The sequence below is a fragment of the Nilaparvata lugens genome, chromosome 7 (assembly GCF_014356525.2).
Source record: "Nilaparvata lugens isolate BPH chromosome 7, ASM1435652v1, whole genome shotgun sequence".
NCBI classification, from domain to species: Eukaryota; Metazoa; Arthropoda; class Insecta; order Hemiptera; family Delphacidae; genus Nilaparvata; species Nilaparvata lugens.
Window position 1 is genome coordinate 53929320 of NC_052510.1, and position 16296 is coordinate 53945615.

The 16296-nt window shown below is 32.8% G+C and overlaps 1 protein-coding gene across 7 annotated transcripts in view; it reads right to left on the bottom strand.

The window, feature by feature from the left end:
- Positions 1-16296, bottom strand: part of LOC111045932 (protein sickie) — a 512310-nt gene that overhangs the window by 90131 nt on the left and 405883 nt on the right. The gene's annotated exons all lie outside the window — the stretch shown is intronic.

A 16296-nucleotide genomic window follows, 5' to 3' on the forward strand; every position in this document is an offset into this window, starting at 1 on the left:
ATGTATAGATTTGAATCTGAATGTCTAGGATCCACTAAACAGTCTACTAAATTCATCATTTTTTCTCCACAGGAGAAACGTTTAAAGCTGGCTTCAAATGATGTCACCACATTATTAACATATGTATATTATATATTTATATATGTATGTCACGTGGATTGAAGGAGCGTTGTTTGTGACGTTGTTTGTTGATTGAAGAAAGATTCTATTTTACTATTTAAATAAATCATAATGTAATTTACTTATCCACTTCGAGATTTACATAGTGATAATAAGTAGGAAATGAAATGTATAGCAAACACTTCAGTTGCTATGTAGGCCTACTGTATTGTATTCTGTAGTGTCTTATTTTTTACTAAAGTGATGAAGTATCAGAAAATACTATCATTCAGCATTGTTATGTATTATTTTCAATGTCATTTTTTTCTCTTTCTTTTCAATAATTTAAAATTTGTTATTATTTTAAATAAGTAGATAACTTAACTATTGTTTGTTTTTAATCATATTATTTGTATTTATTTTTTTCGTATTGTTATAATACTTGATAGAGAGTTGAGTGTAAGAGAGGGTCGACTGCGCCCTAACTTCGCTTTCTAAGAAAAATAAAGGCAGTCATTCTATTCTATTCATGTCACCATAATATATATGTATATATATTAAAAAACAGATGACATCCAATTTATTAGAGCAAATTGAATGCCTTCATCTTCATGTGTAGGCAACACACCACACCAACCTTGTTCCTGTGAGACAGACCTTGTCTCTGTGACACTACACTTGTTCGAATGGGACTCTACCCCTCTTCTTGTTCCACTGACACTACTTGTTCCAGTGAAACAGACCTTGTCTCTGTGAGACTCACCTTGTCTCTGTGAGACTCACCTTGTCTCTGTGAGACTCAACTTGTCTCTGTGAGAACTTGTTCCTGTGAGACTGCCATTTATAAAACGACTTGTTCCTATGAAACTTGTCTCTGTGACACTAATATCGTTCAAAAATCCATGATGTAAATCTCAGAAAATCCATGATGTAAATCTCAGAAAATCCATGATGTAGGCTAACCATCATGAAAATCATGAAAATTGAAATTTTTTATTTTCTCGAAAATCCATGATGTAGGCTAACCATCATGAAAATCATGAAAATTGAAATTTTTTATTTTCTCGAAAATCCATGATGTAAATCTCAGAAAATCCATGATGTAGGCTAACCATCATGAAAATCATGAAAATTGAAATTTTTTATTTTCTCGAAAATCCATGATGTAGGCTAACCATCATGAAAATCATGAAAAATTGAAATTTTTTATTTTCTCGAAAATCCATGATGTAGGCTAACCATCATGAAAATCATGAAAATTGAAATTTTTTATTTTCTCGAAAATCCATGATGTAGGCTAACCATCATGAAAATCATGAAAATTGAAATTTTTTATTTTCTCGAAAATCCATGATGTAAATCTCAGAAAATCCATGATGTAAATCTCAGAAAATCCATGATGTAAATCTCAGAAAATCCATGATGTAAATCTCAGAAAATCCATGATGTAGGCTAACCATCATGAAAATCATGAAAATTGAAATTTTTTATTTTCTCGAAAATCCATGATGTAAATCTCAGAAAATCCATGATGTAAATCTCAGAAAATCCATGATGTAAATCTCAGAAAATCCATGATGTAAATCTCAGAAAATCCATGATGTAGGCTAACCATCATGAAAATCATGAAAATTGAAATTTTTTATTTTCTCGAAAATCCATGATGTAGGCTAACCATCATGAAAATCATGAAAAATTGAAATTTTTTATTTTCTCGAAAATCCATGATGTAAATCTCAGAAAATCCATGATGTAAATCTCAGAAAATCCATGATGTAAATCTCAGAAAATCCATGATGTAGGCTAACCATCATGAAAATCATGAAAAATTGAAATTTTTTATTTTCTCGAAAATCCATGATGTAAATCTCAGAAAATCCATGATGTAAATCTCAGAAAATCCATGATGTAAATCTCAGAAAATCCATGATGTAAATCTCAGAAAATCCATGATGTAAATCTCAGAAAATCCATGATGTAAATCTCAGAAAATCCATGATGTAAATCTCAGAAAATCCATGATGTAAATCTCAGAAAATCCATGATGTAGGCTAACCATCATGAAAATCATGAAAATTGAAATTTTTTATTTTCTCGAAAATCCATGATGTAAATCTCAGAAAATCCATGATGTAAATCTCAGAAAATCCATGATGTAAATCTCAGAAAATCCATGATGTAAATCTCAGAAAATCCATGATGTAAATCTCAGAAAATCCATGATGTAAATCTCAGAAAATCCATGATGTAGGCTAACCATCATGAAAATCATGAAAAATTGAAATTTTTTATTTTCTCGAAAATCCATGATGTAAATCTCAGAAAATCCATGATGTAGGCTAACCATCATGAAAATCATGAAAAATTGAAATTTTTTATTTTCTCGAAAATCCATGATGTAAATCTCAGAAAATCCATGATGTAGGCTAACCATCATGAAAAGGATGAAGAACAATATTTTTTGACAAATTAATTATCGAAAAATATATCTAATCAGGATTGCACATAGAAAGAATTAGCAATTTCGACTACTGGCTGGAGATATAAAGTACGTGGTTGAAATGAATGTTTGTTCTCTGAACAAAGGATATTTATTTTAAAGTAGTATTAATCACCAAAACTGAATGAATTAATACACTGAAATTGGGGGTTCCAAGGGATTTTTAAAAATTCATCGTAGCAAGAGTTATATCAAGGTTTTACTGTGTTTATATCCAGGGAATGAACCCAATACAGTAATATTGAAAATTAGAACCAACAAGCTACGCAGTAACTATCAAACTCATCTAAACAATATCTCGGCCATGTGCCAAATGTTCAGAATTTGAAGCGACTTGATTCTTCACAACTGAAAAAGTTGCAATAATAATCGAAGCAATCTGTGACGTTATAGTGGAAGATTGTTTACAATCCAGTCATAAAATCGAATGTGTCGATGATTAACGAAAGTCGTTTATGCAGTACGCGCTCGGAATAATTGTTATAATTGTCCAATAGTTGGCATTTGGCATACATTAATGATAGTAATTGTCCCGATTCCAAAAGCAATCATCAATGGATCTTAAATTAATTTACGAGTGAACTGGCTGGGCCAGTTTTACTACAGCTATTTTTATTCACTCTATAACTATATTCATTCAAGTTTGAAAATAGTTAACTACGTTTCAACAAAACAACTACTTGTATCAACCAGAATGAGAGGGTGGAAGTAAAAAAAACGAAGCTGAAGGTCAAAATAATTAGGGCCTTCGTTTTCTTTCATAGTTGGTCTAAATTTTATTTTCATTCCGGTCATTCAAGCGCAAGCGTCAACCGTCAGCTGGTTTCAAAAGACGGCCCTCAATATTATTGAGCAATGAATGCAAGAAAATTAAAAAAAACCAACAACACACTTGTGCTCTACAAGTTAATTGGACGAACAAGCCCACAAACATGCACCCTCTATTCGAAAGTTTAAGTAACTTTAGTTTTGACTGGTGAAGTATTTTCCTACAGTGAGTATAGAATTCAACATTTAATTTGAAATTTTACATTCTATACTCACTGTTTTCCTAGGATACAGTCGCTGAAAATTCATCGAACTATATGATACTTCTGAGTAGAGGAACAATGTATCACGATTCGCCGATGGGAAAAACTTGAAAAGTAAGCATTTAATTCGAGACTTTACGAAACTTAGCACAATATCTCACATTCATAACACTGTCTTTACATTCTCATAACAAAGACTCCTATACAAATTCATGGAAAGCCATTTCATTTCGTCAGTGTTTATAATAAAGTTCAAATTCCAAGAATGTTAATGATATGTAATAGTATATTTCGCACCTAGGGCCGAAAATGAGACTTTTCTGGCTCGAAATCGGTTTTCAAGTCCGAGGCCGTAGGCCGAGGACTAGAAAAGATTGAGAGCCGGAAAAACATTTTTGCCCATGGTGAGAACGTAATTTTTCGCCACACAGAAAAATAAACAATATATATATGAGAATAATAATTATTCTCATTGTCTATTATAAGCACTTCCGAAAGCAAAAGTGGAAGGTCATAGCTCTAGCAAATCTGAATATCAAGAAATTGTCCAAGTATTTTTATTTTTTATTCTGATTTGTCTGAATAACCTAAAAGATTATGTTCAATTATGTAAGAGGTTGAGTTTATACTTTTTATTCTTCCAAATGACAATAAGATGATATTATTATAAATGTTTCAATTATTGAATGATAAACACAAATAATGAAAAGTTTTTGATCAGCTGGTTTATCACACTTGAAAAAGTTTTTGATCAGCTGGTTTATCACACTTGAACAAGTTTTTGATCAGCTGTTTTAGCACACTTGAAATTCGGCCAATATGATGTGAACTGAATGTCAATGGAAGTTTAGGTTAGAAGTTCTATCCTTCTATGAAAATCGAATTATTTGAATAGTTTATAATATATATCTTATCTGTATTTTATTCATTTAAATAAAATGATAGTATATTATTACAGAATACTTTATTGAATTCTAGAAGCATAAAATGATTCCGTTTATCCACCATGTTCCGTGATAAACGCTTTACTAGGAGGTTTGAGGTTAGATTCTATTATACTCTGAAAATTGAATTTGAATAGTTTATAATATCTCATTTGTATTTCATTCATCCAAATAAAATGATAGTATCTTATTGCAAAAACTTTATTCAATTCTAGAAGCATAAACTGATTCCGTTTCATAAACTATTTTGTAAACACGTTCACATCAAATCAGAATCAGCTGACTTCAAGGTTATTTTACAGCCCTAGGGCCGTAAAAATTTTACCGGCCTGGTCAGAAAACAATCACTTTCGGCCTCCATATGACGCACGTAAACCAGCTCATTACATCCAAGTGGGGCGAAAAAATTATATTATGAGTTACAAGACTTAACCTATTTCGGACTATGTGCTATCTAAATTTGGGAGAGGAATAGTACAAGGTTACCTTATTTTTCTCTCCCTATCATTTTGATAATGTACTTATTGTATAAATGAATAAAGAATGAATAAAGTTACCTTTCACTGTTGAAATGTAGTTTACTCACCTGCAACAAACAAAACAAAATTTATTATTCAGAGCAAAAATAAACATAATTCTAGTACTCTAGCGTACTAACATAATTCTATTCTCTAGTATACATCTATACATTACAGGATTGGAGTCAGGCTAATACAAATTCAATTCAGCTATGAATTGAAATTCAATTGCATTATTGATTATTCTCTCTTCTCAAAACTTATTTACAAGTCCAGGAGTTGATTAGGATTGCTATTGCCTGTAATTTGAATTGAGCTTAAATAGGTACTCGTCATACATCTGAATCAATTTTTAAATTTTGCAAAAACAGATCATAGATATTATCCGCACATGAGGCTTTCGGGGTTTTATTCTGATTTGTATATTCAGATTGATGATTTAGTGTAAAAATTGAAATGAAAATAACCTACATAATATTTGGACAATTCAAGACAAAATTGGGAAATTGAAGAAGTTTTGTGCAATAGCCTGTTTTTTCCTTTCCGACTACTGTATTGTTTATTCTATCCAATAAATAAATAAAATTCAAAATGAGGAGAAAGTTAATATATATAGAATTAGTATAGCATTCTATACCCTCTTCGAATAAGTAGATACATTAAATCCATATCTTAATATTCTTCACATTATTCTCCGCAAGCTGCGTTGAATGACCTGATACTCAGAAAATAACTAACCATCGCAGCTCTATTTCCTCTATTTTCAAGTGCTCTATTTCAAGAATCAAGAATTTTTAAATAGAAATAAAAATAAAAAACTCAGTACACTTTTTTTTTGAATGATTTTATCACAAAATGTATCAACATTGATGCCATTTTCAAGTCTTGAAGTCTTGAAAATGGCATCATTGTTGAAACATGTTGTGATAAAATAATTAAAAAAAAGGGTACTGAGATTTTTATTTTTATTTCTATCTATATTACAAGTAGCCCTATACAGAAAAAAGTCAAGAATTTTCATTTGCTACAAAAACTTTACAAAAAGCAATAAGCTACGTCAATCAAATACATCACAATAAAAATACAAAAACATGAAGTAAGGTAAGCTAAGGGATTCTTAAATAAAGATGTGCAATTCCCAACTTCCAACATGAATATTTGAATACAATTTACAAGGATATGTTATGGACCAATATAAATTCTATACCAGCTTGAAGCCAAACATGAATATTTGAATCCAATTTACAAGTATATGTTATGGTACAATATAAATTCTACAGCAGCTTGAACCGAAACTACACTCTTAAATTTTCGACTTTCCAGCTATTTACACTAACCATCGGAATGGGAGCGAAGCGCGAATTCTCAAGAGGAAACGGATGTAAATCGGGGCAAATCAAGCTGTGTTGATGAACTGGATTCCACAAATATATGCGTGAGCAGGGTTATGCAAGTTATTTACCCTAAATACACGCATGATGGTATATTGGCATAATTCCCATAACACGCCGTAGTAGTAGGTAACATAACTTCCTAGCCTAAACCGAATATTTTAGCGTCACGATTTGAGCATGTATTGGCAGAAGGCTAGCTACCAACAAACGGTAAACAATATATAAATATACACTTAAAAGCCATATATGCAGCTCCAACTAATAACGTAGCCAGGAACTCATTAAGTTCATAATGTTCCTGGCCTGAGACTCCCAGAATCAAAGACTCATAGCATAATTTAACGGTGTCTGGCAAGCACTAGCGTAGTTCCACCTGTGGTGAGCACAGCATACATCATAAATGCTAATTAATATCAGTTCGCATACAGAATAGGCAGTAATCAAAGTGTCTCCAACCAATAAAACTGGCTTAAGACTTATGGGAAAGATATTGATGGTCATGGTCATAATCAATGTCTAAAAGCCCATTGTAGATGATTATTGTGGAGTGTTTAGTAGTAATTGGTTTTCTGTTAATAAATAACGCAGGATAAAGAATTACAAGCAAATACCTGTGTAATATGTTGGTATGCTTGTAGATGTGGAAGTGATTTGTGGCACAAAGCACAACAAATTTATAGTTGATTTTATCTAAGTTGATGATTTTTGTGGGTGTGAAAGCCATTCATATAAGCTGGACTGCCGACTATATTGATTTAAATCATTACATCAATTTATTTATCTATATTATACACTGTTTTGTAAATTTCATTAGCGTTTCTCTTTGCTGTAATGTGTTGTGTTATAATGTTTTGTTTTTGTTTATTTTGGGAAATAAAAAAAAATCATTCAAAAAAATCATTAGTTGTGTATCATCAGATTATAATGATCGATTTTACACATGACGTTTGATCATTACAGAATGAAATGACAAAGCCTAATGTACAATACGAAATGGAAATGAAAAAGAAATGTCCATTATTGAAGATTAGTCACAATTTCTTGATGAGATAAACGCGTTGCCGGCCAGATAGCCGATTTGACTAGGCGTTGCACCCTTCACTCGGCTAGTGCTACCTGGTCACGGGTTCGAATCCCGCCAAATCCCATCGAATTGGCATGGACGTTTGATCATCTCATAACACACCCTCGCACTTCCCATCACCCACGCACAAGCAAAAAGCTAAAATGAGCTTCATCCGCAGTAAAAAAAACTTTATTTTTTTATTATAGGTACTGCTTGAGATAGTTTGTACAGTATGGGAAATTGCAAGTTTTGATCTAGAACAAATAGTAGATTTTTCCATCTATCTGAACCTGGCGAATTAGAAACCGATCTACACCGACCTGAATACCGTTCGTGTACCAAGCCTTGCTTTGGCGGCCCCCCAGGGAGTCCCCCCCTAGATCCACGGCATAACAAATTTTATTTGAATAACAAGCTTGTAGTTGAATTTCAAGTAACACTAACTTAGCTTCCGGCAACAAGGCGTCAAGGTCTTTGACCTCTCGTGATTTTCTCCAGGTGAGTGATGACTTGTGAAAAACGGAGTCATGCCGACAACAATATATGACTAGTTTACACTACAGTTGGCTATAGATATAATACAGTTTGGATACAGTGACAGCTGAATTTTCTCCAGACAATCTTGTCTTGTCCGAGCGATAATCATGCTTCGTCGTCAACTGATTGCTGTGAGTTTCTCCGTTTTTCTACATTATATTTTTTCTCTCTTCGACTGTCATTCTTCTCCATCTCTTCGGTTTTCTTTTTCATGCACTTCTCTTTCTTCCTACTATTTACACCCCTTCACACTCCTCTCTTCCCGTACCTTCATCCTCCTAAATCTCTCTTCATTCCTCCTCTATCCTTTGATTTTTCGTCTTCTCTTCTCTTCAATTCAACTTAGTTTATTTATTCACACACACACACCAATACAAGTTCAATTTCTTATTTTATTATCAAGTATTTAGTTACTAGATTTTTTATTGTATCTAGTGTCAATGAATTATAGTTATTCTTTTACTTCATGATTCCTTCATGCACACGGACTTATCTTCCAAGCATGGAGTTATTCATTTACTTTTTACTTGTTTTTCATATTGATGTTACATACTAATGTATCGCCTTCACTTTGTTTTCACATACTATGTAATGTAAAAAGTTTTGAATGAAATGAATTCAAACTTCCTCCATGAACTCGGACTTATCGTCCAAGCATGGAATTATTCATCTACTTTTTACTTGTTACTTTTTACTTTTACTACTTTTTACTTTTTCCTCCATGAACACGGACTTATCGTCCAAGCTATTCATCTACTAGCATCTATCTATAAGCAAGTTATTCATCTACTTTTTACTTGTTTTTCATATTAATGTTACAAACTAACGTATCGCCTTTACTTTGTTTTCACATACTATGTAATGTATAAAGTTTTGAATGAAATGAATTGAATTAAATACAAATTAACAAAATGAATTAATGCAAAACAAACAACAAAAACAAAATAAGAAGAATAGTGGTGCAAAAAAGGTGGATGATTGAAGGGGTTATCCAACTATGGTTATCCATGTACTATAGGAAAACATTTAATCCTTGAGAAGGTGAAAAAGGTATCGGGAAAGTAAATGGACGGTAGGTGTGAAAGGATGGGATGGGGTAAGAAAAAGAAGGAAAAGGATGGAAAAACGAATAATCTCTTTAATATTCTCTTATATTTTAAATATTTATCTGTATAACTTCAATCTTTTCTAACTTTCTTACTAGCATGCCTTGTTTTCTTCTTTTTATTCTCTTCTGCAATTTATTTATCACCAGTCTCTTCTTCTTCTTCCACCTCTCCATAATATTTATTTCTCTTAATATCTATTTCTTACTGTTTCTTTCAATAGTTCCGTTTCTACTTTGACACTTCATTTTCCTTCTCATGATTCGTTTTCGTCTACCGATTCTTTCTTCCTCCACCTTCTCCTTCACCTAAACATCTCTTCACACTAACTCTTTTCTTTAAATTCCTTTTTTCTTCCTTGTCCCTATCTCTTCCCTATCTCCAACTATGTTTGTTAGTTGTACCTTTGTAACTTAGAATTGTATGGAGGGTTAAGTGTAAGAGAGAGCCGGCTGCGCCCTATCTTCGCCCTCCTTGTTTCTTAATAAAGGCAGCGATTCAATTCAATTCTATTCTTACTCTATCTTCCCCTCTTCTCTTTCTTATATAGACATTCTCTCCTTCTTCACATATTTTTCTAAAAATGTTTTCGACTACTATCTCTCCTCACAGAAATAAAGAACTCTAAAAGAAGGAGGATGAGGATATGGCAACAGATCAAGGAAAAAGGTTGGAGAAAGATGAGAAGAATATGATTAGAATGGAGATTAGTAGAAAAAATTAGGAAAAAAGGAGAGAATCACTGTATAAGAGGATTTAGAAAGACTGTAGAAAGAGGGTTTAGATTAAAAGGCTGTGCAAAGGCTAAAAATAAACTTTCTACTGGTGATATTTTTCAAAGTTTTTTGATTTTTATACTATCAAGCAATAAAAATGAAAAAGTTTTCTCATGAAAACCTTTTTTTCCAATCATCACTTTTTAAGATATGAGCTCCTAAAGTTTAAATTTTTGGGACAGAACATTTCAAATTCGGTAAGAGATAAATCCATGAGGATAAATTCTTCATGGTTTTGTTCATCTAGTTCTAGTAAACAAACAATTTTCTAAAAATATAGATTTCTGAGAAAGTTATTCAATTTACCAACAATGGCCAAAAATAACTCAACTAAAAGTTATTTTTGATAGATTGAATAACTTTCTTAAAAATTAATATTTTCAAAAAAATTTGTTTCACTAGATCAACAGTACAATGAAGAATCTATTCTCTGAATCTCATGGATTCATCTCTTACCGTATTTGAAATGTTCTGCCTCAGAAACTTAAACTTTTGGCGCTTATCTCAAAAAGTAATGATCAGAAAAAAATGTTTTCCTGAGGTAACTTTTTTATTTTGATAGCTTGATTATATACAAATCGAAAAACTTTGAGAAATATCACCAGTAGAAAGTTTATTTTTAGCCTTTGCACAGCCTTAACACTTAACACTTTTTAATAAATTAATACTTTTTAATAAATAACAATACTTACTAAACTTGATAGCCTACGACACGTCTCTATTCTACTAGCTCGAGACTGTTTTCATTAGCATAGTAGTGGTAGAGTAGAGTGAGACAACAAACCATGAAGAACTTATCCTCATGGATTTATCTCTTACCGAATTTGAAATGTTCTGTCCCAAAAATTTAAACTTTTGGCGCTCATATCTCAAAAAGTAATGATCAGAAAAAAATGTTTTCCTGAGACAACTTTTTATTTTGATAGCTTGATGATATACAGATCGAAAAACTTTGAAAAATATCGCTAGTAAAAAGTTTATTTTTAGCCTTTGCACAGCCTTTTAATCCAAACCATCTTTCTACAGTCTTTCATTCTCTTATACAGTGATTTTCTCCTTTTTTCATATTTCCTCTACTAATCTCCATTCTACAGTCATTGTCCATTGTACAGTCAATCTCCATTCTACAGTCATCTTCATTCTAGTCTCCATTCTCCTCTTTAATCTAAACCCTCTTTCTACAGTCTTTCTAAATCCTCTTATACAGTGATTCTCTCCTTTTTTCATATTTCCTCTACTAATCTCCATTCTAATTATATTCTTCTCCCTCATCTTCCTCCAACCTTTTTCCTTGATCTGTTACCATATCCTCATCCTTCTTCTTCTTCTTCTTCAACATCTGTACTATTTGTTGCAGCGGAATTCGTTCAATTGGAGTCAAGGTCTGCCACTGCCATCTCATTCTTCACAGTGCATCTATCGTGCTCCACGCGACCAAATCAGCTATAGCCAACCCCAACACCACCATAATCCACCGCCACATAGATATAGCAATGACGAGTGGTCGTTGACTCTAGATCTAGCCATAAGCACTTCGGAGTTTTTAAATTAATCTGCTTGTTTTGTCTTGTCTGCTATTTGCTGACGCATCAAATCGTCGCCGACCGGACTTCAACTTGTCTCTCCGCACGAAACTTGGCTGAATTTAACATGAAATGCGACACAGCATCGCGTGACTTATGCTTCGTTTCATGATGTTATGTTTTGTCCATTTGCCAATGGATGAAACCTGATATAGAATGATCTGACATGATAATCTCGTGTCACGAGATTAGCAGAACTGTTCAATTGTAATTGAATTTAGTTTAGAATGTACTTGCACAGTACAACTTCTCGAATTACTAGTCGCGTGATCGAATTTCTATTCCATATATCGGATGATAGGATAAATACTGTATAATATGAATAAAAAATGTCATTTCCAGTAATAATAATAGCTTATTTGTAATAAATTATTAATAACAATGGAAACAGTCGGAACCAATTTCCAGCAACTGCACTCTAATAATAATAATCTGACTAATAATAGGAGACGGAAAATACTGCCCGGATGAGTATTTTTTTCATTATCACTTTGAAAATGCGTTTAACTATGATAATTATATACATAGTGTTTATGAACTCCCTAGTCCCTACCAATACTGTAGGGCATTGTTCCTGGTTAAGAAACATATCTTAATATCATATTTAAATTGTCCGAAAGTCTTCAGTTACTCACACAGCGGCCATTTTGCTTTCTTCACTTATTATTTATTCTAAATAATGGTTGAACATACGAAGTTGAAAATTTGCACAATCATTTATAACAACTAGACAAAGCTACACGAAAATTATGATAATTTTTCAAATTCATAAAACAAAATGGCGACCATTAGAAATTTGTTTCTTAAATAACTCAGAAAAAGTTGGTTTTACAAAACATTTACAAGAATAACTTTTTTTAGTAAATTTAATTACTTATCTATTGGTGCAAAATTTTTAAGATTGGATATTAACTGATATATGGCAGCTTTAGTGGTAGGTGACCGCTGGGGGTTAGTTGCAGTGCATGCGGCTAAAGTCTCCAACAATGCAACAGTCTCCGTCTGCTTTGCATGTCATTCGTGAGCTATTTTAGATTACTTAAAACAATAATTAATGCTACATATCCCTCTTGGTCTTGATGTCCTATCACTAAAGCTACCAGTTAATATTGGTCCAATCTTAAAAACCAGGTACCAATCGAGAGGTGAATAAATTTACTAAAAAAAGTTATTCTTGTATATGTTATGTAAAACCAACGGTTTTTATTTTATATTAGTTAATTAAGAAACAAAATTTTAAATGGCCGACATTTTGTTTTATGAATTGGAAAAATGATCATAATTTTCTTGTAGCTTTGTCTAGTTGTTATAAATGATTTAAAGTTTCAATTTCGTATGTTGAAACATTTTTTTAGAAAAAAATACGTTAAAAAAGCAAAATGGCTGCTGTATGAGTAACTGAAGACTTTCGGACAATTTGAATATGATATTTAGATATGTTTTTTACCCAGGAACAATGTCCTAGGCCTAGAGTATTGATAGGGAGTTCGTAGACACCCTGTATGATGAGAAAAATTATAATACTGTTATAAAAATTTTAAAAGATCGTAATAACCAATTAAGATCAACCATAGAGTGAAGATACCGTTTAAACAAACTACTGTGTACTTAGATTATGTCTCTGGATCAACTAATATGGCTTGTAATCGAATACGAGGGAGAATATTATGTTACTAGTAGTTCTGTGAACAGTAGACCTCGCGCTCAGTGAGTTACATTGACCTGTTGTTATGTTTTCTCAAAAATTAATAAATAATTTATCAATTAAAAATGTCTAGAAAAAATCCTAAAGAAACATAGAGCTTTCTGCCCTATATCGTACCGTGACGTGTCGTCCCGGAATGTGAGTGTGAGCGCTGTTATCAGGTCTGGCTGCAACTGTCTACAACGTTGATGGAAAGATGCAATTTTCAAGATGTTCGATGTTTTTGAACGGGTAGTATTATAGTCAACTGTCTACTAACGTTGATGGAAAGATACATTTTCAAGATGTTCGATGTTTTTGAACGGGTAGTATTATAGTCCACTAGACAGCTGATTTATGATTAATAATTCTATAGTCTGATTTTTACGGTAATATTGGCGTATGAAGGAGGCTCCTTTTTCCTTTTATATTATCCTTGAAATGCAAAATTTCCAAAAACCTTGTATATACGTCGACTCGCAATTTAAAAAGGAACATACCTGTCAAATTTCATGAAAATCTATTACCGCGTTTCGCCGTAAATGCGCAACATAAAAACATATGAACATTTAAACCCCCTTAAGAGAAATGCCAAACCGTCGAATCTTAGACCTCACTTCGCTGGTCAATTAGTTTAATCAAATTAATACAAAACCTCATATAATTTACATTACACTCGACTACCATATAAGTAAATTCAAACATTTTACAATCTATCAAACTGATTAAAAATAGTAGAGAAGGTGTGGGGTGCAGCGGTAGCAACAGAATATAGTTAGCAATACAAACAATGATATTGATAAGGTTCTGATAGAATAATAAATCCACTCACGCATATAACACATTTAGACTTGAAGGCCTTCATCAACACACCTTCTCGTGTTCTGGTCTAATAATGGAATTTACCTAGTAGTTCTGTGAACAGTAGACCTCACGCAGTATTCTCATCCACAAGTACCTGATAGGAACTATATACCTTATGGAAATACAGCAATAGACTGGCTTCTCCACACATCTGTGTAATCACTTGTCAGCTGATTTATGATGAATAATTCTATGGCCTGATTTTTACTTTAATATTGGCAAATGAAGGAGGCTCCTTTTTCCTTTTATATTATCCTTGAAATGCAAAATTTCCAAAAACCTTGTATATACGTCGACGCGCAATTAAAAAAGGAGCATACCTGTCAAATTTCATGAAAATCTATTACCGCGTTACGCCGTAAATGCGCAACATATAAACATTAAGAGAAATGCCAAACCGTCGACTTGAATCTTAGACCTCACTTCAACCGGTCAATTAGTATGGAGACTTTAATTTCTTTTTATTTGAAAAAGCTCTGGAACTTCATCGGCATTTTTGCGTTGGAATAATAGTGCACGATAACTTCTTCAGAGAGAATGAAACGATTAAACACAGACAAAATCAACCACTGTATTTGAAAAATTTGAGAGTAGTATGGTTATTGGCCAACAAAGTATATCTAAGGAATAATAAAGTTTTTGATAGAAGAATGGGTAATATTGAAAAATGTTTATGCTTTTAAAAAATCTGGTGTGGCGCACTCACAAAACTTCCCTTGCCGTAATGAAAATTGATCACCTGACGCTAGTGTTCACGCGCATCTCAAGTCTACTATTCAAAGATATGAGCCAGCTGGTGACAGGACAATAACGCTGGAGACACACGTAGTCTGCAATCTCTTCATAGTGAATGATTTAATAGAATCAACCGTTGCCAACAGTTTGCAATAATGAATAATCATTCTTTCTCGAATTTCGAGCTTATTTTCAATTTTAGTTGAAAATGTTACTGTACATTAATTGTTGAGATTTTCATGCTCAATCTTTTCCATTTGAATTCTTTTGTTTAAATTGTATCTGAAGCCTGATAATTGGAAATCTAAAATCAAACTTTGCATAGATGGGGCGGAGCTCCTGGAATTTTTACAGATATGGGACTTGTGGCAGTTGATAGAGCTTATTAATGACTATTATAGGTATAAATTTATTCAGAATCGTTGGAGCCGTTTTCGAGAAAATCGCGAAAAACCCTGTTTTGACAACATTTTCGTCATTTTAGCCGCCATCTTGAATTGCATTTGATCGAAATTGTTCGTGTCGGATCCTTATATTGTGAGGTCCTTAAGTTCCAAATTTCAAGTCATTCCGTTAATTGGGAGATGAGATATCGTGTACACAGACGCACATACACTCATACACTCACACACACACACACACACACACACACACACACACACACACACACACAACACACACACACACACACACACACACACACACACACATAGACCAATACCGAAAAACCACTTATTTGGACTCAGGGGACCTTGAAACTTATAGAAATATAGAAATTAGGGTACCTTAATTTTTTTCGGAAAGAAATACTTTTTCCTTTCCTTATAGGGCAAGGAAAGTAAAAAGAGGTGAGCGTCTAATGTTTTATGAAGCGTAGTTTAGTATATAGCCATATAGATATGTCTCTGCAATTCTAAACTAAGTTCTATTACAAAGTACGCTATAGGCCAACAAAGTATATCTGAGGAATAATAATCCTTTTAATGGAAGAAAGGGTAATTGATAAAATTGTTATGCATTTAATAAAGGAGGTGATCTTCCAATGTTTTTATGCTGCTTAGTTTGGTATATGTCTCTGCAATTAAATGTTCTATTAAACTAAGGGCCATTAAACAAGGACTGTTGTAACCTGCATGTGACAGCACTCAACACTTGTGGGTAACTGCTTTGAAACGACATTTGATATGCAAAAAAACAAAACCGAGTTAAAAATATCAGAGGGGAAGCTTTCAACAAAACAGTGCAAGTGAATATTATGATGGCGGTTGAAGGAAACATAAGTTGCTCATGCGGGATGGAAAAAAGTCGGCAACATATTGCATGAAACGAAATAGCTTATACTCAATAATAGGGAGATATAAAAATAGAATGGATTTGTCAACTAAATACTTCATAAAAAATCATATTTCCATTTACTGATATAAATAGGCAATCGAAGTCTTTACTCTCTAGTCGAAGT